This window comes from Rhinoderma darwinii, chromosome 1 (genome assembly GCF_050947455.1).
Source record: "Rhinoderma darwinii isolate aRhiDar2 chromosome 1, aRhiDar2.hap1, whole genome shotgun sequence".
Classification (NCBI taxonomy): domain Eukaryota; kingdom Metazoa; phylum Chordata; class Amphibia; order Anura; family Rhinodermatidae; genus Rhinoderma; species Rhinoderma darwinii.
The window spans coordinates 326,998,509-327,023,931 of record NC_134687.1 but is presented as its reverse complement, the minus strand read 5'-3'; the positions used below and the strand labels follow the sequence as shown (position 1 = coordinate 327,023,931).

The 25,423-nt window shown below is 41.8% G+C and overlaps 1 protein-coding gene across 1 annotated transcript in view; it reads right to left on the bottom strand.

Annotated features, from left to right (window-relative positions):
• Positions 1–24,953, bottom strand: part of PLPPR1 (phospholipid phosphatase related 1) — a 209,643-nt gene extending 184,690 nt beyond the window's left edge. Inside the window, exon 1 of the mRNA XM_075825645.1 lies at positions 24,623–24,953. The gene's annotated coding sequence lies outside the window, so the exon portion shown is untranslated. The remainder of the gene's footprint in view (positions 1–24,622) is intronic.
• Between the last annotated feature and the right edge of the window lie 470 nt (positions 24,954–25,423).

Sequence of the window (25,423 nt, the reverse complement as noted above, 5' to 3'; positions counted from 1 at the left end):
CGGTCATGGACTGAAACACAGGCCTCAGAAGCAAAGGAGCACCTAGTGGATTTTGGGGCCTTCTTTTTTTAGCATATATTTTAGGTACCATGTCAGGTTTGAAGAGGTCTTGTGGGGCCAAAACAATAAAGACCCCCAAAAGTGACCTCATTTTGGAAACTACACCCCTCAGGGAATTTATCTAGGGGTATAGTTAGCATTTTGAACCCACAGTTTTTTTGCTAAATTTATTTGAATTAGTTTGTGAAGATGAAAATCTACTTTTTTCTGAAAAAACGTAGAAATGTTTAATTTTTTCAAGGTATAAAAGAGAAAAAACACCCCAACATATGTAAAGCAATTTCTCCTGATTATAGCAATACCCCATATGTGGTAATAAACTGCTGTTTGGACCCACAGCAGGGCTCAGAAGGAAAGGAGCACCATTTGGATTTTGAAATTCTGATTTTGCTGGAATGGTTTTCAGTGCCATGTCGCGTTTGAAATGCACTGGAGGGAACAAAATAGTGGAAACCCCCGGAAAGTGACCCCATTTTGGAAACTACACCCCTCAAGGAATTTTTCTAGGGGTAAAGTTAGCATTTTGACCCCACGGTTGTTTTGCTGAATTCATTGGAATTATTCTGTAAAGGTAGCCATTTTTAATTTTTACAAGGAATAAAGGAGAAAAAGCACCCCAACATTTGTAAAACAATTTCTCCCGATTACGGAAATATGCCATATGTAGTAATAAACTGCTGTTTGAACCCACAGCAAGGCTTAGAAGGGAAGGAGCGCTATTTGGCTTTTGGAGCTCAAATTTAGCTGAAATGGTTTTTGGGTGCCATGTCGCATTTGCAAAGCCCCTGAGAGGCCAAAACAGGGGAAACCCCCCAAAAGTGGAAATTACACCACTTAAAGAATCTATCTAGGGATATAGTGGGCATTTAGACCCCACAAGTCTTTTGCAGGATTTATTAGAATTAGGCCGTGAAAATGAATATCGACATTTCTTCCACTAAAATGTTGCATTTTTTTCAATTTCACAAAGGATAAAGGGGGTAAAAGCTGCCCAACATTTGTAAAGCAATTTCTCCCGAGTACGGCAATACCCCACGTGTGGTCATAAATGGTTTTTCATTAGAAAGTAATTAACCCTTTCTGGAGTGATCCATTTTTTTCTTTTCCTTCTTAGTTTTTTCCTCCCCGCGTTCCAAGAGCCACAACTTTTTTATTTTTCAGTCAATAGAGCGGTATGAGGGCTTATTTATTGAGGGACGAGCGGTCGTTTTTATTGGTGCAACTTTTTGGTACATACAACTTTTTGAGCACTTTTTATTACATTTTTAGGTAGAGCCAAGGTGACCAAAAAAACAGAGATTTTGCCGTTCTAAATTCTTTATTTTTTACGTGAGACGCTCCATACATCACCCCCCACACTACGACATGCTATGTCATGGTGCGCGCAGGGGTTAATGCGCAGCGCATGGTGCAGAGTGAAAATTACAATTTTCCACTCATATGCCATTTTAGTGCACTATATGTTATGCCCAGTTTGTGCCACTGAAGACAAATACCTCAAAATATTAACCAGGTTCTCCCGGGTATGGCGATGCCATATCTGTGGACGTAAATTGGTGTTTAGGCACGCTGCAGGGCTCAGAAGGGAGGGACGCCATTTGGCTTTTGGGGCACAGAGTTTGCTTGGTAGTTGTTCTGTTTGGGGTTTTACTGGTGTTTCAGTTTATAATGTGGGGGCATATGTAATCTGTGTGGGGTACATCAGGGTACATGTTATCTGTGCGGAGTACATCAGGGTACATGTTATCTGTGCGGGGTACATCAGGGTATAATAAGAGGGTATAATAATGCAGCAAATAAATAATAATCCGCAGATATGTGGCCGGTGTCGCACTTATAAATGGTGCCCGATCTTATCTGCTTTTGGACACTCTGCACATTTTGCATCGCCATATTCTGAGAGCCAGAACTGTTTTATTTTTTCTCCACCGGAGCCGTGTGAGGGTTTATTCTTTGCGGGACAATCTGTAGTTTTCATTGGTACCATTTTGGGGTACCAGAAATTTTTTGGATCACGTTTTATTCCATTTTTTGGCAAGCAAGGTGACCAAAAACCATCAATTCTGACAATGTTTTTTATTTGTTTTTTCTATGGCCTTCACCCTGGGCTATAAATGACCATTATACTTTATTCTGCGGGTCGATACGATTACGGCGATACCAGATGTATATAATTTTTTTATGTTTTGCAGCGTTTGTGCAATAAAATCACTTATTTATAAAATAAATTAATTTTTGTGTCACCATATTCTTAGAGCCATAACGTTTTTATTTTTCAGTCAAAAAAGTGGTGTAAGGGCTTGTTTTTTGCGGGACGGGATGTAGTTTGTATTGGTACCATTTTGGCGTACATACGACTTTTTGATCACTTTTTATTGTATATTTTGGGAGGGTTGGTAACGAAAAAATTGTGATTCGGGAACTGTTTTTCGTTTATTTTTTTCGCGGTGTTCACCGTGTGGGAAAAATAATATTACAGTTTTATAGTTGGGGTCGTTACGAACGCGGCGATACCAAATATGTGTATTTTTTTAACGTGTTAATTTTTTTCCTATAATAAAAGTCTTATTATAGGAAACAAAGCATTCTTTGTTTATGTCACTTCTAACTTTTATTTTTAGACTTTTTCAAAACATTTTTATTATCTTTTTTTAACTTTTTTTACTTGTCCCACTAGGGGACACTTAGACTGGCAGCTCTGATCGCTGCTGGAACACATTACACTACACACGTAGTGTAATGTGTTCTAACTGTCATTGTGACGTAACTGTCACACTGACAGGAAGCAGAGGAGGAACGGCCGGAGACTGATCCTCCGAGGCTTCCGTACATGGCAACCCGGAGGTCATTGTCTGGCCTCTGGTTGCCATGATAAGGATCGCCAGCCCCCGCAAATACATGTGGGGGGCTGCCGATCCGCTGTAAACCTCTTCGATGTGGTGATCGCAATCGACCACCGCATCGAAGGGGTTAATTGCCGATTTCAGCGGCGACAGGCCGTTGATCGGCAACGGGGAGAGCAGGGCTGACACCCTGCACAGTTAACCGCCGCTGCGGTGTGGCGCCGCGCGGCGGTTAACTTTTAAAGCGCGGACGTAACTGTACGCCTAGGTGCGCGAAGTTACTGCTTATCTGGACGTACAGTTACGCCAAGGTGCGGGAAGGGGTTAATAAGAAGCATTAGGTAAAATATATATTTTTTATTTTACCACTTGGCACGGCAGCCAATTTTGGCCTTTGGAGCAAAGGCACATTCTTCAAATCTAATGTGTCACTTTACGTAAGAATAAGGTTTTATTCACAAAGCAGTATTTAGGTCAGTTTTTTGCATCATTATGTACTGTAAGCCAAAACTAGAAGGGGGTCGAAAATGTTGGAAGTTGTACAGATCTTTCCAATATACTTTTTCTGTGAAGGTTCGACTTACAAATATGGAAGTTTTTGATTACAAATACAGAAGGAGGCCTAACTTTGTTATGCTTTTACTTATTCAAGTGATTCTAAGATTGTTTTCTTATGACACATTGTACTTTATGTTAGTGGTAAATTTTGATCGATAAATTCTGTTTTTGTGAAAGACACTAAAATGTATCAAAAATTAGTAATAATTAGCAGCTTTGTAAATTTGAATTTCTCTGCTTGTTAGACAGAGTTATAACACACAAAATAGTTAATAATTAACATTTACCCTATGTCTACTTTATGTTGACATCATTTTTCAAGCATCATTTTATTTTTTTAGGAACCAATTCATCTTTAACCCCTTAAAGAAGCTCTGTCACTAGTTTAGTAATGCCCTTTCATCTAGCTAATTTAATAAGCGCTGTCACACTGATAATGCTAGTGAAAATTGTGTCCCAAAACGTTTATTATTTTAAAAGTTATGAGTTTTTTTCAAAATATGTAGATGAGCCTTTATCAGACAACTTGGAGGTAACAGCAGCGATTCTCCTGAGGTGGAGCCTCCTCACAGCCTCTGACGCTGTCCTATCAGCTGCTTCACACAGTGTGACACACTTTCTTGACGGAAGGGGGATCACTTCAAACAGCCATATCTCGGGCTGTGGACCAACTAGAAGAGCGGTTTTGGTGGCATATGAAGGAGGAGATTCAACCGGAGATATTGCCAGTTGAAAACAAAGTTGGGAAAGGAATTTGTGTACTATATCATCACACTATGTTGCTGGGCAGGAAAGAGGGAGAAGCTGTATGCTGATTGGACAGCATCATACAGAAAACACTACACCGCCCACAGTGAAAAGAAAGAGTCACCTCTCATTTGGCAAGTACAGCTGAATTAGCATATTTAGAAAAATGCTCATAACTTTTCAAATAATAAACGTTTTTTTAAACAAATCACACTATAGGTATCAGCATGATAGTGCCTATTAGATTAGTTAGGAGATAAGCAGGCCCATACCTGCCATGAGGCGAGGTAAGCCTGCCACTTCAGCCGGCGCCACCAAGCTAAAAATGGGGGGGGTTGCATTTTGTGGCAGGGCCGGGGGAGGGCGTGTGGGGAGGGCAGGGGAGCGTACTTTACCTAGCAGACATGCGGCACGATAGGCACACGTCTGCTAGTACACTCCTCCTCTCTGACGCTGCCAGAGAGGAGCATAGAGAAGCTGAAAGTCTGCAGGAGGAATGGTCGAACACTCTCTCCTGAACAAAAGAAGAGAGCGGCTGGTAAGTAATGAGGTGAGGTCAGGAGGTTGAGTCGTTGTTGTTAAAGATGATAGCACCGCTTACTGCGCTCAGCCTCCTGCCCCAACTAATTTAGAAGTGATGGACCGACGCTGGGGGGAGGGGGGGGTATGAGCATCTTGCTGACAGCAGAGGGCTCTATGGGGTGAATAATCCCTCCATAGAGTCCTCAGTAGCTACCATACTGAAAAGGGGGTCTGAGCATCTGACTGCAGTGGGCATTATGGGGGCACCCCCCCCCATGCAGTATATTAGCTACTGAGGGCTCTATGGGGGGATTATTCCCCCCCAGAGCCCTCAGCAGTCAGTCAAATGCTCACCCCACCTCCTGCAGTATAATCCGAACCATAGGGCCCTCAGTAGTTATTATACGGTAAGGGAGGGGGCCAGAGCACCTCACTGACTGCTGAGATCTCTATGGGGGAAAAACTTTCCACACAGAGCGATCAGAGTCAGACATTCAGACCCCCCATGCAGTATAATTTCCCCCATAGCACCTTCAGTAGTTATTATACTGCAAGGGGGGGGGGGGGTCTGACTGCTTTAACTGTAACTAAAGTTTAAAAAAACATTTGACACGTCACACTGACATGTCAGAATTTTTCATCGGTGGGGGTCGGAGCACTGGGACCCCCACTAATCGTTAAAATAAAGTGTCAGAAGTGCTCGGGTGAGTACCGTGCCGGTTCGTTTCTGATCAGCTTTTCTCGGATTGGTGTACGGGCTCAAAGACTCACAGCACTCACCCAAGCCTCTTCATTTTAGTGATCAGTGGGGGTCTCAGTGCTCAGACCTCCACCGATCAAAACTTCTGACATGTCAGTGTGACATGTCAAAAGTTTTTTAAAAGTTTAGCTTCACTTTAAAGAAAAGGTGTTATCATTTTTATTAGAGGAGTCCCTGCATTAGCTTTTTCTGGCGCACAGGACTTCCCAGATGCACCAGAACTATTAATATCTATTAATATTTCTGGCGCATCTCTAGGTCCCGTGTGCTACAATAGAAATTACAGTTTATTGACCTCTAGTTTCTATTGCGGCGCAGGGGAGAAGGTGAGTATAAGTTTTTTTATTTTTCTAATTGCACATTTTTGTTTTGCAGGTTCCGCTGGACCGTTTGGACTACAAGATTCGTTGGACTACGTAGATGATTTACGCTTCATTTTTAAAAAAAAAATGTTCAAAGAGGTTTGTGTGGGGGAGTTTTTATTTAAATCAAAAAAATAATTTTCTGTCTATGTTTTTTTAATATTTTATTAGCGCGTTGGTAATGGCTGTTTTCTGTTTGACGACGTCCATTACTAAGACGAGGCTTAGTGTTAACTGGTGAAAAGGCAAGCACTAACCCCCCATTATTACTCCGGTACCCACCGCCACCAGGGTTGCTGGGAAGAGCCGGGTGCAATCCAGTACCCAACCATCTGTAGTGACGGTCAGGCAGTGGGGCAGCCGCAGGCTGGTATTATCAGACTGGGAAGGGACAAAAACCTGTGGCCCTTCCCACCCTGATAATGCTAGGCTGTAGCCGCTTTGTTGTATCTGGCTGGTTAGGAAAATGAGGGGGACCACACGTCGTTTTTAAAAAAAATATATATATATTTTTTAAAAACGACGTGTCCCCGCCGTTTTTCATAACCAGCCAGATACAACACAGCAGCAGAAGCCTAGCATTAGCATGGTTGCTTGTATAATGCTTTGGTATACGCTACGCCATACATATGCTAAATATACATATGATTTAGCGTGTCGTTTGCATTGGAAAGATGGTCTTTTACACGTGACAATTATTGCTAAAGATTTTCGCTGTTCAGTTGTTACTGCGATCGTTCCTCGTACACCAACACCTCATCTCTGAACTAATAACCCCTAGAAGATGTATGATTAGACGAGGGGATGTGGTGGCGACAAACATTAATCTTTTACTCAAGTAGATGTAGCCGTTCCACGCAAACAGCAGAAAGAAAGAATGACACAGACGCTTCTGGTAAGATCTCTATGTCTCCCCAGTGCTGGATTCTCAACTACACTACTCAGTACTGCTGTATAATCTCCTCCATGCTGCTGCAGCATCAATTTATCTGATAGATACAGCTAGGAGAGCAGGATACTCCTCTTCTATGTGTGCAGTGTATTATAGAAAACATGATAGCAGTTAGGGTATGTTCACACGCAAACTCAAAAACGTCTGAAAATATGGAGCTGTTTTCAAGGGAAAACAGCTCCTAATTTTGAGACGTTTTTTAAGCCACTCGCGTGTTTTGCTGTGTTTTTCGCTATGTTTTTTACGCCCGTTTTTGGAGCTGTTTTCAATAGAGTCTATGAAAAGCGGCTATAAAAACGTCCCAAGAAGTGACCTGCACTTCTTTTTCGCGGCCATTTTTTTACGCGACCGTTTTGAAATAAACGACACGTTGGAACAGAACACCATTTTTTCCCATTGAAATCAATGGGCAGATGTTTGGAGGCGTTCCTGCTTCCGATTTTTCGGCAGATTTTTTTTCCGAAAAACGGCCGAAAATAGCCCGTGTGAACATACCCCACTAACTCAGATAAAACTAAGAATTAGAGATAGAGCCTGCAAAGAGAAAACAGCTAAAACAAATGGAGAATACAAGTCATATAATTGCTTTTAAGCTGAAAAGTCAGCTAAAAAGTTAGGTAAACTTGTGAATCCAGCCTAAATGACAAAAGTCTTCATAGTAATGGATCAACAGAAAATGTATCCGGAGCATATATCAAACCATCAGGTATGACCATCAATTATCAAAAATCCAAAAATATACCTGATGTATAAATAACATCAAGTAGACAACAAGAATAGTAAAATGTATAAATCTTTATTATCCCATACGGGAAAAATTACCCACAAAAAACATACGTTTCAAACACAAAAAATGAAAAACACCTCGGATGGGAATGTTCACCAAGTCCCATGGTAATAGCCATGAAATGTAACAGTATTACACCAATGTAATGGTGTGATAGAGTTAAACCAGAAGATCAGGTATCTAGAATGATCAACTTTAAACAGCAAAATACTATCATATAACTCAATGAGTATGAAAGATAACATCAATATATCAATGGGCTATTCATTTACCTAAGGTAGACATGGTGAAAAGAACACACTTCGATCCGAGGACCACCTGGACGCGCGTTTCGCTTCCTTCGTGTGTTCTTTTCACCATGTCTACCTTAGGTAAATGAATAGCCCATTGATATATTGATGTTATCTTTCACACTCATTGAGTTATATGATAATATTTTGCCGTTTAAAGTTGATCATTCTAGATACCTGATCTTCTGGTTTAACTCTATCACATCATTACATTGGTGTAACACTGTTACATTTCATGGCTATTACCATGGGACTTGGTGAACATTCCCATCCGGGTGTAAAGGATCTGCCAGGCACTTCTGTGTATACGCCCATGGGTAATTAGTCTGCACCTGGTTCTATGTCTCTTAGACTGACTCCATCTTCCACCACTCAAGATGGCAGGCTTAGGAGTGGGAGAGCCTATCGCAGCCTGGCCAGACGGAGCTAGTTCCGCCCTCTGTCTATTTATACCTGCCTTTCCTGTTCCTCCTTTGCTTGTGATTCTTCTCGTGTGGTTTCCTGGCCTTGCTGCAGCTCCTAGCTATTTGACCTTGCTTCATACTGACCCCGGCTTTCTGACTACTCTCCTGCTCTGCGTTTGGTACCTCGTACATTCCTGGTTTGACTCGGCTCGTTCACCTCTCTTGTTGCTCACGGTGTTGCCGTGGGCAACTGCCCCATTTCCCTTTGCTTGTGTCCCCTTGTCCGTTTGTCTGTCGTGCACCTACTGAGCATAGGGACCGTCGCCCAGTTATACCCCGTCGCCTAGGGCGGGTCGTTGCAAGTAGGCAGGGACTGAGTGGTGGGTAGATTAGGGCTCACTGTCTGTTTCCCTACCCCCCTGTCATTACATAATCACAAGCCCATATACCTAGGCTACCCTGGTCCCTCACTCTATTATGGACCCCCTTGAGACCCTGGCTCAGCAAATGCAGGGTCTCTCCCTACAGGTCCAGGCCCTGGCTCAGAGGGTCAACCAGCCTGACGCTGCCATGGTTGTACCTCTCACCTCACCTCTTGAACCCCACCTCAAGTTGCCTGACCAGTTCTCAGGGGACCGGAGGACTTTTCTCTCCTTTCGGGAGAGTTGTAAGCTCTACTTTCGCTTAAAGCCTCAATTATGTCCCGGCTCCAGGAAGGGCCCCAAGAATGGGCCTTCTCCCTGGCCCCTGACGCCCCTGAACTTTCCTCCGTTGACCATATCTTTTCTGCTCTCGGACTCATTAATGACGAGACTGACAGGACTGCCTTTGCCGAGAGTCAGCTGGTGACCTTACGTCAGGGTAAGAGACCTGTGGAGGAGTATTGCTCTGACTTTAGGAAGTGGTGCGTAGCTTCTCGGTGGAATGACCCTGCCTTAAGGTGCCAGTTTAGGTTGGGTCTGTCGAACGCCCTGAAAGACCTGCTAGTTAGCTATCCCTGTTCTGACTCCTTAGACCAGGTTATGGCTTTAGCGTTACGACTTGACCGACGTCTCAGGGAACGACAACTTGAACGGTTTTGTGTTTTCCCCTCTGACTCCCCCATGATGCCTCCCGAGGTCCCGTTGCCTCGCTCTTCCACGGAAGACTCGGAGATACCTATGCAACTCGGGGCCTCCGTGTCCCCCCAACAACGTAGAGAGTTCCGCAGGAAGAATGGTCTCTGCTTCTATTGTGGGGATGACAAACATCAAGTGAACACCTGTCCTAGGCTTAAGAATAAGCAGCCGGAAAACTTCCGCGCCTAAGTGATCATCGGGGAGGTCACTTGGGCGCACAGGTATTTCCCGTAAATATGAAACGTAATAAAATCTTGCTTCCCTTTCAGGTCTCTTTTGGTGGTAGGTCTGCTACCAGCAGTGCCTTTGTGGATTCAGGGTCTTCTGCTAATATCATGTCTGTGGAATTTGCTATGTCTCTAGCTATGCCTTTGATTGATTTGCTTAAACCTGTCCCGGTAGTGGGTATCGACTCCACTCCCCTTGCTAATGGTTATTTTACTCAGCATACCCCTGTTTTTGAACTCCTTGTTGGCTCCATGCATTTGGAGCAGTGCTCTGTACTGTTGATGCAGGGATTATCGTCCGATTTGGTTTTAGGCCTTCCCTGGTTGCAGTTGCATAATCCCACATTTGACTGGAATACTGGGGAGCTTACCAAATGGGGTAATGAATGCTTGATGTCATGTTTTTCTGTTAATTCTATTTCTCTCCCTGAGGAGGTGAACACGCTACCTGAGTTTGTTCAGGACTTCGCCGATGTTTTCTCTAAGGAGGCCTCCGAAGTGTTACCTCCTCATAGAGAATACGATTGCGCTATCGATTTGGTACCAGGAGCTAAGCTCCCTAAGGGTAGGATATTTAACCTTTCTTGTCCCGAACGTGAAGCCATGAGAGAGTATATCCAGGAATGCCTGGCCAAGGGTTACATTCGCCCCTCTACTTCTCCGGTAGGTGCTGGCTTCTTCTTCGTCGGGAAGGAGGATGGTGGTCTTAGGCCATGCATTGACTACCGTAACTTGAATAAGGTCACTGTAAGGAACCAGTATCCCCTTCCTTTGATTCCTGATCTCTTTAATCAAGTCCAGGGGGCCCAATGGTTCTCTAAGTTTGATCTACGGGGGGCCTATAACCTTATCCGCATCAAAGAGGGGGATGAGTGGAAGACTGCGTTTAACACGCCTGAAGGTCATTTAGAATACCTCGTCATGCCCTTTGGGTTGTGTAATTCCCCCGCGGTCTTCCAGAATTTCATAAATTAGATTTTAAGAGATTACCTGGGGGTATTTCTTTTAGTGTACCTTGATGACATACTTGTGCTTTCCAAGGACTGGTCCTCCCACATTGAGCATGTCAGGAAGGTGCTCCAGGTCCTTCGGGAAAACAAACCGTTTGCTAAGACCGAAAAATTTGTGTTTGGGGTGCAAGAGATATCATTTTTGGGTCAAATCCTCACTCCTCATGAATTCCGCATGGACCCCGCCAAGGTCCAGGCTGTGGCGGAATGGGTCCAACCTGCCTCCCTGAAGGCGTTACAGTGTTTCTTGGGGTTCGCTAATTATTACAGGAGATTTATTGCTAACTTCTCGGTCATCGCTAAGCCTCTTACGGACCTCACTCGCAAAGGTGCTGATCTCCTCCACTGGCCTCCTGAGGCTGTCCAGGCTTTAGAGGTCCTTAAGAAGTGCTTTATCTCGGCCCCGGTGCTGGTCCAGCCCAACCAAATGGAGCCATTTATCGTGGAGGTTGACGCATCCGAGGTGGGAGTGGGGGCTGTCTTGTCCCAGGGTACCAGGTCCCTCACCCATCTCCGTCCCTGTGCCTACTTCTCCAGGAAGTTTTCACCCACTGAGAGTAACTATGATATTGGCAACCGCGAACTCTTAGCCATTAAATGGGCATTTGAAGAGTGGCGCCACTTCCTGGAGGGGGCTAGGCACCAGGTAATCAGTCTGCACCTGGTTCTATGTCTCTTAGACTGACTCCATCTTCCACCATTAAGGATGGTAGGCTTAGGAGTGGGAGAGCCTATCGCAGCCTGGCCAGACGGAGCTAGTTCCGCCCTCTGTCTATTTATACCTGCCTTTCCTGTTCCTCCTTTGCTTGTGATTCTTCTCGTGTGGTTTCCTAGCCTTGCTGCAGCTCCTAGCTATTTGACCTTGCTTCATACTGACCCCGGCTTTCTAACTACTCTCCTGCTCTGCGTTTGGTACCTCGTACATTCCTGGTTTGACTCGGCTCGTTCACCTCTCTTGTTGCTCATGGTGTTGCCGTGGGCAACTGCCCCATTTCCCTTTGCTTGTGTCCCCTTGTCCGTTTGTCTGTCGTGCACCTACTGAGCGTAGGGACCGTCGCCTAGTTGTACCCCGTCGCCTAGGGCGGGTCATTGCAAGTAGGCAGGGACTGAGTGGTGGGTAGATTAGCGTTCACTGTCTGTTTCCCTACCCCCCTGTCATTACAACGGCGTGTTTTTAATTTTTTGTGTTTTAAACGTATGTTTTTTGTGGGTAATTTTTCCCGTATGGGATAATAAAGATTTATACATTTTACTATTCTTGTTGTCTACTTGATGTTATTTATACATCAGGTTTATTTTTGCATAGTAATGGAGTAGGAATTTTTTCACACAGCAGTATTTTGGTCATTATTTTGCATCAGTATTTGGAAGCCAAAACCAGGAATGTAAAATAAATAGAAAACGTATAATGGAAATATATACACTTCTGTGTTTTGGACCCACTATTAGTTTTGGATTCTAAATGCTGATGAAAAATACTGACCATAATACTGTTGTGTGAAAGTGGCCTAAGATGTACTCTACTGCTAATGTCCAACCATTTCTGTTCCAAGGTACACATTGTCAGAATGTACTACTTCATGGAGCTGAAGAAAAAAAAATTAAAAGTTAAAAAACCCTATGGCAAATATAGTGCTCAGTTAAAGTTAATTTACAACTTTTTAACCACTTCCGGACCGCCCATACACTATAAACGCCCTGGTCCGCAATTAACTTTTGCATGGCTGTTCCAGAACGTCCTGCAGAATTAGCAGGTTTGCCGCTCCCCGGCGGAATTTAACTCCGTGATACAGCTGTATCATGGAACTTTAACCGGAGACCACTCAGCGGGGTCTCCGGTCATGTGATCGTTGAGACAAACTGTCACAACGATCACATTGCTCCTAACAGCAGCGTTTACGCGCCGACTGTGAGGAGCTCTGTGATACAGCTGTCTAGAAGAATCCAAAGTGTATTTTTAATGCTTGATAAAGACCCATTCATGGGTTGAAACATTGCAAGTGTTTTTATGCTTGGTGAATAAATCAAATACACTTCTTTGGATTATCTTGAGTGCTCCTTTCTTCGATTGCATATTGATTGTCTCCCTTGGACCTGGGATTCTTTGCTGCGTGCACCACGCATGTTTGGGGAGTGGTCCTTTCCCACTGAAGATTTTTTTCTGGCTGTGCTGCTGTTTTCCTGAATATCTCTCCTGGATAGGCCATCAGTTTTTATGGACTGGAAATGTCACAACATCTGTAATGGTCGTATGGTGTCAGTGAACCAGCTTTGGAAATTTTTTCTCTAAAAGCCAGTTTGTGCACCATTCATTGTAGGCGCCACCTTGCGCGCAGCGTGTAAGAAATGCCCACATTTTTTGTATCGATGAAGTCGGCAGAAGTTGCCAAACATGTATTGAGGTGTGTGTTACCCAGTGGCATGCACCAGATATAAAAAAAAATCACCTAAAATCACACATTTACATTTTTCTCAACTTTTTTTCCATTTTTCCTTCCAGATTTTAAAAAAAAGTAAAATATATGTATTATTTTTCTTTACACAATATGGAAGCCCAATATGTTCTGAGAAAAACAAGACCAAATACATGTAGGTTGGAAAAATAATAGAACAACAATTTTCTTTTAAATTGGCACATGGCTAAAACTTAAAAATGGGCCTGGTCAGAAAGGTAGGTAAAGCTCCTGCTCAGGAAGTGGTTAAAGGGACAGTGTCGTGATTATTTTTTTTTTTATTAATTTATGTGTTTTTATTTAATAAAATATTATATTGACTTTATTGAATTTTTCACACAAAAAAAGTTTTTTTTTATTAACACTTTGTTACTTTACTGGGGGCTGCCATGTTTTATTTCATCTGTGTATGTGTCTCTTAACGACACATATACAGATGGAATACGGCAGCACAGTGCATAGGACACAATGAACGGGAGCCGTTCATTGTGTCTGCCATCTGGCTATGTACTGTGCAGCCGTAGCTCAGAGCCACGCAGCAGAGAAGCTGGTTTGTAGGGAGATAGCATGTGCCATTATGAAGAACGGCTGTACTGCAGGTAAGGTGTGTGTGTCTCTGTCTGTCCCATTCTCTCTTTCACATACCCCCACTCTCATGACCCCCCCTCGCAATGCCCCCCCCGGTGCCCCCCTGTCTAAATATATCTATTTATTTACTGTTTTATATTTAGCTCTGTTTTTATGGCAATCTTTCCTTGATGCTCTGAAAGTATCAGTGTAATTTTACTTAACCACTGTAGCACTTTATGTATGTTTAGCAAAAGTAGATATTTGGGCTATGTGTGAGCTGTCTGTGTGTCTGTGTATAGCAGAACTGAGTGTGTGTGTGTGCGTGTGTGTGTGTGTGTGTGTGTGTGTGTGTGTGTGTGTGTGTGTGTAGCAGTGATATGTGTGTGTGCCTGTGTAGCAGGGCTGAGTGTGTGTGTGTGTGTGTGTGTAGCAGAGATGAGTGTGTCTGTGTGTAGTAGTGCTTTGTGTGTGTGTGTGTGTGTGTGTGTGTGTGTAGCAGAGCTGTGTGTGTGTGTAGCAGAGCTGAGTGTGTGTGTCTGTGTAGCAGAGCTGAGTGTGTCTGTGTAGCAGTGCTGTGTGTGTGTGTGTGTGTCTGTGTGTAGGAGTGCTCTGTGTGTCTGTGTAGCAGAGCTGAGTGTGTGTCTGTGTATAGCAGAGCAAAGTGTGTCTGTGTGTAGCAGTGCTGTGTGTCTGTGTAGCAGAGCTAAATGTGTGTGTCTGTGTATCAGAGCTGAGTTTGTGTGTCTGTGTGTAGCAGTGCTGTGTGTGTCTGTGTAGCAGAGCTGAGTGTGTGTGTCTGTGTGTAGCGGAACTGAGTGTGTCTGTGTGTAGCAGTGCTGTGTGTGTATGTCTGTGTAGTAGAGCTGAGTGTGTGTGTCTGTGTGTAGCAGAGCTGAGTGTTTCTGTGTGTAGCAGTGCTGTGTGTGTGTCTGTCTGTGTAGCTGAGCTGAGTGTGTGTGTCTGTGTGTAGCAGTGCTGTGTGTGTCTGTGTGTAGCAGTGCTGTGTGTAGCAGAGCTGAGTGTGTCTGTGTGTAGCAGTGCTGTGTGTGTGTGTCTGTGTGTAGCAGTGCTGTGCGTTTGTGTGTGTGTGTTTGTGTAGCAGAGCTGTGGGGAAGTCTGTGTGTAGCAGAGCTGAGTGTCTGTGTGTAGCAGTGCCGTGTGTGTGTGTGTGTGTCTGTGTGTAGCAGAGCTGAGTGGGTGTGGAAAGGAATTGACTCAATATTTCTTTATTTACACAATGCGTTTTTTTTAAACGCGTTTGTAAAAAAGCGTGTTGTATGTACTAATAGCGCACTTTACCAATTATGTAAATAAAAAGCGTAATCAAGCGTTTTTTTATGCGATTTTTGACACGTAAAATGCGCCAAAAAAATGTGTCAAATACACGCCACGTGAACCTGTCAACTGAAAAGTCATTCACTTCACTTTCATCATTCTAAGGGTATGTTCACACGCAGTGTTTTCAGACGTTTTTCGTGCCATAAATGTCCCGAAAAACGGCTGAAAAATTGCAAGCAGAATGCCTACAAATATTGGTTTCAATAGGAAATACGCCGTTCTGTTCCGACGGGGCGTTTTTTACGCGGCCATTTTCCAAAAACGGCACGTAAAAATATGCCCGCCAAAAAGAAGTGCATGTCACTTCTTGGGACGTTTTAGGAGCCGTTTTTCATTGATAATATAGAAAAACAGCTCCAAAAACGTCTGTAAAAAACGTGGCCAAAAATGTGAGTTTGATTAAAAAATGGCTGAAAATCAGGAGCTGTTTTCTCTTTGTTTAGTAAGCGTGTGTACAATACCCTTAGCCTTTTAGTGTGTCCTATAGCTTCTGCCAGCTGCCATTTGTACAATCACTCCCAAAATGGCAGCCGGACACTGCTTAGCAATTTGAAGACTGTGAGTCAGGTTGCTTTGCCTCATTCACCTTGCTGTAATTCTGGGAAGTGCTCCCTCTGGTGGCCAACATAGAAAAACGTCAAATTATTAATTAATTTTTAATAGTTTCCACCATGTGGAAGAAAAAAAGATACATCAAAAAACGTAAAACATATAATATAAATAAGTAACTTACTTAAAAAAAAAGGTTTCATTTGCGACACATTCCCTTTAAAGAAACACTAAACCTAAAAAGATATGAGTGTGCTGAAGAAAAACTTACAGAGGGGTTAATGGTCTCCTGATCCTTTCCTTTTTTATATTGGCCATTGATACAGTAGTAGTTTTGAGTGGCTGTGGCTTATGGCTCCTGATTTTCTATAGTAGACAGACTAGTAGGGGAGGCTCCTGCTGCAGTGAGTTGTCTTACAGCCAGACACAGGTTTATGATAAGTGGAAGGCTGATTTCCTGGGACACATATAAAAACATTATGTACATCTTTCTATATATTTCTCAGTTTTTATTTCAATAGAAGATATAATAGGATCAAAGGAGAGTAGCATACTAGATTTTTTTCAAAAGAGTTTTCCTGACTTATGTAAATTAAACGTATATGGGTTGTCCCACAAAGGCAAACTTTTCTTTAAAATAAGGTTTCTGCAGAACCAGCTCAGAGAATTGTCATCCAGCCCCACATCTTAAAACAGTGCCAGGGCAAGTTAATAAATTAGTCTGAAGCTCAGCCCCTTTTCCCAATACAGTTGAATGTGTCAGAAAAAGTGGTGGACAGTTTCAAAAATATGGCATTCAGTACCTTATATTTTACAATGTATTTACCAGCGTAAATACATTGATAAATCTATCCCCCAAAGTAAATTGGAAAGTTCAATGTTTCCTGGTTTACATATAACCAAAAAAGTATTTTCATGAACTCTGAGGAAGTTGAGCTACATGGTGACATATGATGCAGATATAGCCAAATCATTGTGGCACACTCATCCCCAAACAGGTGAGAGGCAATGTGGCCCCCAGAGGTGGCAAAAACAGGAACAATAAGTGGGCTGTCCTAATAATGGGGCATCATGGATTACCAATAATGCTGGTTCAGAAATGCTGCCAACAGGGGCTGCAAATGATAGACATAATCATATTCACTATGCAGAATTTGCAGTATTCCATCGTCCTATATGACAACCAATCAGACTTAAGTATATTCGATCTGATTCACTAACAGTCTGATCCCTCCCCCGCTGGTGAGGGAGATTCGAATAGCAGTGAATCAGAGCAAATATTCTTCAGTCTGATTTAATGGCAGACTCTATGTAGCCAGCTCTTCTGTTCAGCTTGTGGCAGGTGAGCTGACACAATGCACAATGTATCTGTCCTGTATTGTCTCTTAATGATAATAAATAAGACAAAATATGAGACAGATGTAATGTGACTATCTCTCCTGCCAGGGGAAACACATAATGGTTTTGCAGGCTGTATGTGTGCTGGGCTATACGTTCCGCCTGCAGTATGGTATATAGTTATATCTAGCTTCTGTTATATCTGTTATAGTTATATCTAGTTTCTGGCAATTGTGACATCTTATTTCGGTATTTCTGTGCTATTACTGACTATACTATAGGTTTAATGAGTAGGGGGTAAGTAAAGCTTTAAAAAATCTATTTTCCATTGAGTCTCCAAAATGTAAATCTCTCTGAATAGCTGCAAAAACCTCGAATTGATTCCGCCACCTATTAATCCATAATTACTCCTTGGGCTAGACTTTTACCTCACCCGGGGTAGAGATTCAGTTCGCTGCACAAGCCCTGTATCTAAATACTCTGGTCAAAGCAAAGTGGCTGGTTGGTGCCCAGCCCCCATCGGCCAACCTCCCCTTCTAGCTATGTTCCTGCTCGATACCTGGGAAATCAATTCTCTATAGAGAATTACTATTGCAGGGCATGAAAAGTATTATTATAATGCCCATATTTATTATTATGAAGCCCATCTCATCTCACAATGATTCATCAATATTTGCTGCTGTCATATAATACTCTATCAGTTGTGATTCATCGAATAAAATTAATTTCTACTATCAGATTTTAAGCTTCTCTGTTATAAAAACAGATCCTAGTCCACTGTGACTGGTATTAGTCTAGCATGAAGAACATTTACATCCAGAGGTTTATGGATCATACAAATTAGCTGTAATCTTGCAGTGACCCTATCACAGAAATGAGTATCCCGCAGTATTAGCCTCTTACTTATTATGTATTGCTTTGTACAGTGTATCTCTATGAATAAGTCTGTACACCCCTTACCAAGGTCTTCTTACCCCCTCATAATGTCATTACTTTTCTACCCCCGCTTTACAGATAGATGCTCCTTTTCTATATAGGCTGAGCTGGGTTAAACGTGAATTACTGAAGTCTTCTGAGGGAGTAGATGATTATCCTCGCTGTGCATGTTGCCATGGTGTTATTCTGATCTGAAACAATGTTCAGTCTCAGTAAAGTACGGTACAATTTATCTCACCAAGAAGCTGATACGTCCTTCCTAAGTTTCCTTGGCCAGATGGGTATAGATAGGAACATCCCAGTCAAATGTTTACAGAATTTATATATGTTCCTTACGTCTACATTGCAAAGATTTTGTTCTTCCTGTAATTTTCTGATTCTGCATATTCACTACATTGTGGCATGAAGTAGCTTTCATTTCACTGACACAAATTTTTCCAGGCTAGTAATTGTGTCAGCCATAGTCCTTATAATAGTAGTATATTGTCCTGGGAGTTGGCAGTATATTAGAGAATTGGAGTATATTTTCTGTAGCTTATGACAGCGGCTCCATTGTCATGGACCGGGTACACTTTAATTTTATTGGAGTTGTTCATCTTGGCCAACTCCCTTTTCTCTAAGCAGATTACTCAACAGTCAGCTCATCACCGATTCTGGATTCCTCACCCCCGAGCGACCAGCTGTTATTGGTAGGAGAAGCTATGATCCACTAAAAGTCAATGGGCGCTAATTTAATACATGGTCCTACAAACTCCTTCAGAGCAAGAATAGTTCTTTCCAATGGCTCTCCATTTGGTCTAATAGAGCGGAACCTTCAACGCTAGTTTGTGTATATGGTCCGAGCTGTTCATTTAGGACTTTAAGCCTTTTAATTCCCGTCAGCCAGAATCAAGTGTCATATAACTCAAGTTACATAGTGCAACTTGTTTGTGATTTGAGCTACATAACATACTGTTACTCCCCATTGGATGTATTACTGTCGCGCCCATGTGTAATTACCATGAATCAATATGGTGGGCAGCAGCTACTCAACAGTACCAGAGAGCACAAAAGTTTTAATCAATGCTAACTGCAAATAACTAACTTTTTACAGTTGCATTGAGTTGCATGCATTCTTATGGGATGTAGCCATGATACAGCAGACCTGTCCTTATACTGTTTTAGAACTGAATCTCTGGTACCAGTCTTGAATGTGTCATTCATGGTGTAGAAGAAAATGACAACACTACTGCATCTAAAAGAATACAGAAGGAAATGCATGTTAATAAATCTAAGTGTTGCTGTGGTATGGCGCAAACGTCAGAGTTTGTTTGTTCCTAGAACTGCTTTGTAGAAAACAGAATTAACAATACCACATATAGACATCAATATGGTTTTTGCACTCAATTATTGTTGCATGTATCACCACAAAACCCCAAAATAGAAGGCATAAGGAGTGCTGTGATTTAATTAGAATACAATAATGTACTAGATAATGTGCAGCACTGGGTCTACATAGTGTTAACTAGAGTTTTTTTATATAGTAAACACCAAGGGATAGGCTCTAGGGATAAATGGTCTACACCAAAATTTATATATGGGCACCAAAACTTGACAGTGTTAGACAACCACAAAAGTTTAGGCACATAAAAAACATGATTTTATTGAGACACATGTTAAAAATTACAGCAATAGCATAAAAAGAGGGGGAGTAAAAAAAGGAGAGTCCAAACAGATAAGCAAATACTGAGTGGGCTTCTGGCAATAACACCTATACTATGGATGGATACATTGTAAATAGTCTGCAAAAGTAATGCCAAAAGGGGGTATGAGGACAAACATGTTTGACCAGCAGAATTAAGGTACAATATAAAGGCACAATGGTGAAAAGATTAAAAGGAAACAGGCAAAAATGAAATGCAGATGAACTATGGGGTAACCAGTTGAAATATGGCAGGAGCCCACTTACACACCCAACGCATTTCGTCCAGAGGGGAATGGTATTGGCTCAGAAAGAAGAGGGCGATATATATATATATACACGTGTGTGTGTGTGTGTGTGTGGTGTGTGTGTGTGGTGTGTGTGTGTGTGTGTGTGGTGTGTGTGTGTGTGTGTGTGTGTGTGTGTCTGTGTGTGTATGAAAGCTTAAACCAGTGATTGTAAATATGTTTTGCTTGGAGCAGCTTCTGCATATCTGTTTGGACTCTCCTTTTTTTACTCCCCACACCTCTTTTTCTGCTATTGTTGTTATTTTTAACATGTGTCTCAATAAAATCTTGTTTTTTTTATATGTTTAAATCTTTGTAGTCATCTAAGTCAGGTTTTGGTGCCTATTGTTTTTGTTATGATGTTAACTGCATATCATAACTTGTGACTTAAAGCCACTAAATGGCACTAAATGACAATATACCACTGGAGTTTTAAGTAAAAACCTTGCTGATCATATGACAGTTAATTCACTAACCAATGCATTTCTAACTCTACTTAGATACTGACTTTTTACCAATAGTCCCTGTATTTTGTTTTTCATGTGACACATATATTCTCTATCTTCTATTCTTGTCCTTCCATCTTTCTACAACATGGGTGGTCCACTGTGCTGCACATAACTGGGGGTGACCAAAGATACTACTTGTATATACAGTGTGGTCACCAATACATTGACTGCCTGCTAAGGGGAAGAAGGCATTAGAACAGAAGAGAAGATTTGAGCAGAATACATATTGGAGCATGGTGCTGAAGATATGATATTCAATATATTTGTTAGCACAAGTGTTCTGGCATTCTGGAATGTGTACTCTATTTACAACGTACTGTACAGGAATTAGATGAAGAGAACACTAAGGTTAAATTCACACATGGCATACAAACATTTCTGCAACACATCTGCCGCCTGTGTGAATATGCCCTTACTCTCACAGAAATCAATGTGGCAGCAATGTTGTATCATAGGATCTCAGCTAATCATTTAAATGTTTGTCTAGTGATAAACTTTAGCAATCAGAAGACATCAATGTAGATCCTGGCTAGAAGGCATAATGTAACATAACACCAGTAAAGATAGATAAATCAATGGACATACAAAATGATATGTAGATGAAATATAAACTGTATAGGCAGAGGCGTAGCTAGTGGGGGAGCAGGGGGAGCCATGGTTCTAGATCCACTGAGATGGTGGGGCCCAGAGGTGGGCTGGTCTGGGGGTATGTGCATGTCTCATTTTTAACTGTATCTGCATCCTCAGGACACAGATACAGTTGAATCCAATGGTGGCTCAGAGTTCTGTCAGCTCCCTGCTCCACCATTCACTATGTAACGCCGGCCATACCGGCTCGGCAGAGACAGGCACGATGCAGTGATGTCATCGCACCTGTCTGTGCTGAGCCACACAGAGCACAAACCGGAGGAGCAGAGTGATCTCCTCCACTCGTCGTGGGAATGGGGATAGGTGACTTATTATTTTATTATTTTTATTAGGCACTATTGGGGAATAAGACTGTGGGGGGGCACTACAGGGACATTATACTGTGTGGGAAGGCACTATAAGGGCCTTATACTGTGTGGGGGCAGCTATAGGGGCATTATACTGTGTTAGGGGCAACTGTGGGGGCATTATACTGTGTGGGCGCAGCTATAGGGGCATTATTCTGTGTAGGGGCAGCTATGGGGACATTATACTGTGTGGGGGCAATTATGGGGCATTTTTCTGTGTGGGGCAGCTACAGGGACAACATACTGTGTGGGGGCCACTAAGGAGTCATGATACTGTGTGGGGAGCATATAGGGGCATTATACGGTGTGTGGGGCACTATAGGGGCATTATACTGTGTGTTTGGCAGCTATGGGGCATTATACCTTATGAGGGCAGCTATAGTGGCATTACACTGTGAGAGGAGGCACTATACTGTGAATGCAAGTTATGTCAACAGTGTAGCAGTTACGGAAACAGTGTAGCTTGCTATGTTACACTGTTTCCATAACACCCATTCTCTTCCTATGGAAGTTTACAGAAACAGAGTAGGACAGCAAACTATGCTGTTTACGTAAGCCTGACCTTGCCGGATGCAGTTGCAAACATGCATTGGGTTGTGTTTCGCAACCCCCCACCCCCCTGGCTTAAACTTTAGCTCTGGGTGTAGGGTGTTAAATTACTACCTTGACAGCCTAGGTAAGGGCAGAATATTGGAGGGACAGGTCCATCTCCTATTATTCAAAATTGCACAATATTTTATTTTTATAGAAACAATTAAAGAATACACTAGACTAATAGTTATGGTAACTACGTTTATTTACTTATGGAGATATTGTCATTTTTGTGGAGTGCAGCCAAATTGGTTGTCACTTTTGAATTTTCAACAACTGATGTTAAAACTATTTTGTTATTGATTGAACATGCTGGCAAAAATGACAGCTTACCATAATTTCCCAAAAAGCAAGTTTAAGGCTGGGTTCACACAGAGTTTTTTGCAGGCGGAAAATCTGCCTCAAAATTCTGTTTGGAATTTTGAGGCAGATTTTCCTCTGCCTGCACGCCGATTTTCGCGGCGGTTTTCGCCTGCAGCCATTGAGCACCACGGGCATAATACGCCACGAAATACGCTTTCTCTGCCTCCCATTGATGTCAATGGGCGGTCAGAGGCATGAACGCCCGAAGATAGGGAATGTCCCTTCTACGCTCCCGAGAAAAAAACGCCTCGGCCTCCCATTGAAATCAATGGGAGACATTTTCGGCCGTTTTTTGGTGCGTTTAGTAGTGTGCGGTTTCCACATAGAAAAACTCAACAAAAAACTCAGTGTGAACTCCCCCTTAAGTGGCAAACAAATATGTTTGCACTTCCTTTTGCAAAATGGCCACCACATCTGAATATTAACATTTCAATATCTTTGTAAGTAAAATAAAACATAATAACTAAACTTTGGCCGCTACTCTAATATCTAACTTGCCAATATATAGCCAATTTTAAGTTTGGGAGGTAATCTTCCTATTCTTATTTTGGATATATCACATGGATATAAAAAAAGGGAATAGCATGTCACTGCACTGTAAAGTGATAAGAAAGGATTGTAGTATGCAACAAACCAAATGCCTTCCAAATGGCCTATTGTACTTTATATGTAATATGGGAACAACCATGTGCATTTATTTTAGTTTATTCCAATATATTTAAGGTCTCAGTCAGCACTTTTACTATCTGGAAATGTAGATGATCATAAACTGTTGTTTCTGAGAATATATAAAACTTGCCTTATAAAAACAGAATATTTCTTATACACTCCTGTACATTCCCTTATGTAGGAATACAATGGCTGTGTACCTTAAGTGACTGGCCTATATCAGCTGGGATTTACAACTTCTTCACATTAGTCCTATAGTAATTTTCTTTAATGTAATTGCTGGTAATTGACATTACAATTGCTCCCTGTGCAGAAATAACTAGAAGGCTTGCTTTCAATTTCCAGAAATAACACATACACCACCAGATGAATCAATAAACATAAGAAGATCACATTTCTGCCCAAACAAAAACTAAAAGCTCAGCATTCACTAATATCAGTGCAGAAGAAATACAATAGAATAAACACAATAAAAATAGTAAAATACAACAATGTTGGTATATGTTTTATAGGCAACAGTACTCATCTCCTGAGAGGAGCTCGCAACTCTATAGTGCTGACACTCCTAAGTAGTTAGTGAGCAGCTTGGACCAACCCCCCTCTCCATTCATAGCAAACCTTTCCATTGTATGTGTCCCAGAATGTGAGCACACAGCATGTTAAAGAAATGCACAGCAGATGCTACTTCTAGGGTTTTTGTTGTTTTGTTGGTTTTTTCAACTATTATTTGGCTCTAAAAAGTGTCATTAAAATACACTTCAAACATAAAAAACATAAAGGTTGAACATATTATAATTTTTTTATTATATTATTGCTATATATATATATATATATATATATATATATATATATATATACGGTATATACATATATATATATTTTTTTTATATATATATTTATATATATATATATGGTTTTTTTTTGTTGTTCTTATATATGCTTGATACTGGAAAATTCTACATGTATTCAGTCACATGTTCACAAATATCCCATCCATCCCCCTGTCATTAAAAATACAATTTCCCTGTGCAGATTGCATTCCATCCCTTGGGAATGTGGCCACCAATGATTATTTGAGAGCAACACCAGCCCCCCTAGTTTATTTCACAAGCTCGCAGACACTTTGTGGTGATATTAAATAATAAGTCATCATGTCCATGAGCGACCTCGCCGTCACCCTTTTTTCTATTTTCCAGTTCAACAATTAAAATAAAAAGAGCCCCCCGCAAGCTCTTCATGTGGCTAATGCTTTGTTTTTTCAATTTCACACTGATTTTCATGCATCTTTCCTTACTAGTTTTCAACCTGGCTGCACATTCAATCTGTATTCTGTCTATTCCAAATTCCAAAGAGCTCAGCCTGAAAAGAAAGCAGTACATGCAAATGTGGCACCTATTAATGCCAGGCTGAATTAGCTGATGTTTGACAGAACATAAATCTTTGCTGGTATCCAACGCTGCAGTATCCTGCATAATGTGGCACGGCAATAAAGGAAATACATTGTGAGATTATAGTACGTAGACATATCCTTATTGTAAAAAGCTTCTCTATTTAGAGCAGTGCAGCTATAACGTCAGGTGCACTGCACATCTCTCATCCATACTCTAGCATTTGCCATAGGATTCTGTCTTCTTATTATCTAGGGTAAGCATCCCCCATGCAAGCATTGTTTGCTTGTCACAACATCTCATTGTGCTTCTTACCTTTTTGTGCCCTTTCCGTTTCAGCCTGTCTATCCAGCTAAGAGTCCCAATATACAGTCCAACTTGCACGAGACAAAATCCCAAATGTTGGCATCGTGATGCCAGCTCCGAGCTATAATATCCCTGTTTATTATCTGATGATGGTGGAGCTGATGCTGAAGCCTTGTAATCCTGGATGTTTGCATCAATCGTGCATTTCTCCGTCCATCTCTTATCTGTTTTTCAAATACTGTAGCTCCTGGGTTTTCAAGCTTCCCCTATTTGTATTAATGGAAGGAATTAGAAAGCTACTTGCTCAGGAGAGGAAGAGGAGGAGGGGGAGTAACATAACCAGAGAGCATGCGCTAGGCAGGTCATTAGTGTCTTTCTTTGAGGCAGGCAAACACATCCAGTGGGTAAAGAAAAAAATAGCTATAAAATATAATAAAGATCATCAGCTGGATTTCAGATTTTACCAGCTCTGGTGCTCAATATCAGCTCTAGAAATCTCATCTCTGATCTCAGAACTACAATAAAGACTTATTATTTAGTAATATTATATAAAGAAGCGTGTGCAATTTAAAATAACATGACTGCATTTGTGGCAGTAGCTGCAGCATTTTGCACCATCTACATAGAGGATCATGACGGGTTGGTGTCGATTACTGAATACCAGGAAGCTGTATAAATACGGGTGTAACTAGAGGGTAACCCAGAGTGTGTCCTTCCCCGCTGGCCCTGCTCCATGATCAGCACCTGAGACAGAGGCAGAGTCATTTTAACCCTATGGGCCAGTTTAATCATGTCTCTACAAACATCTTC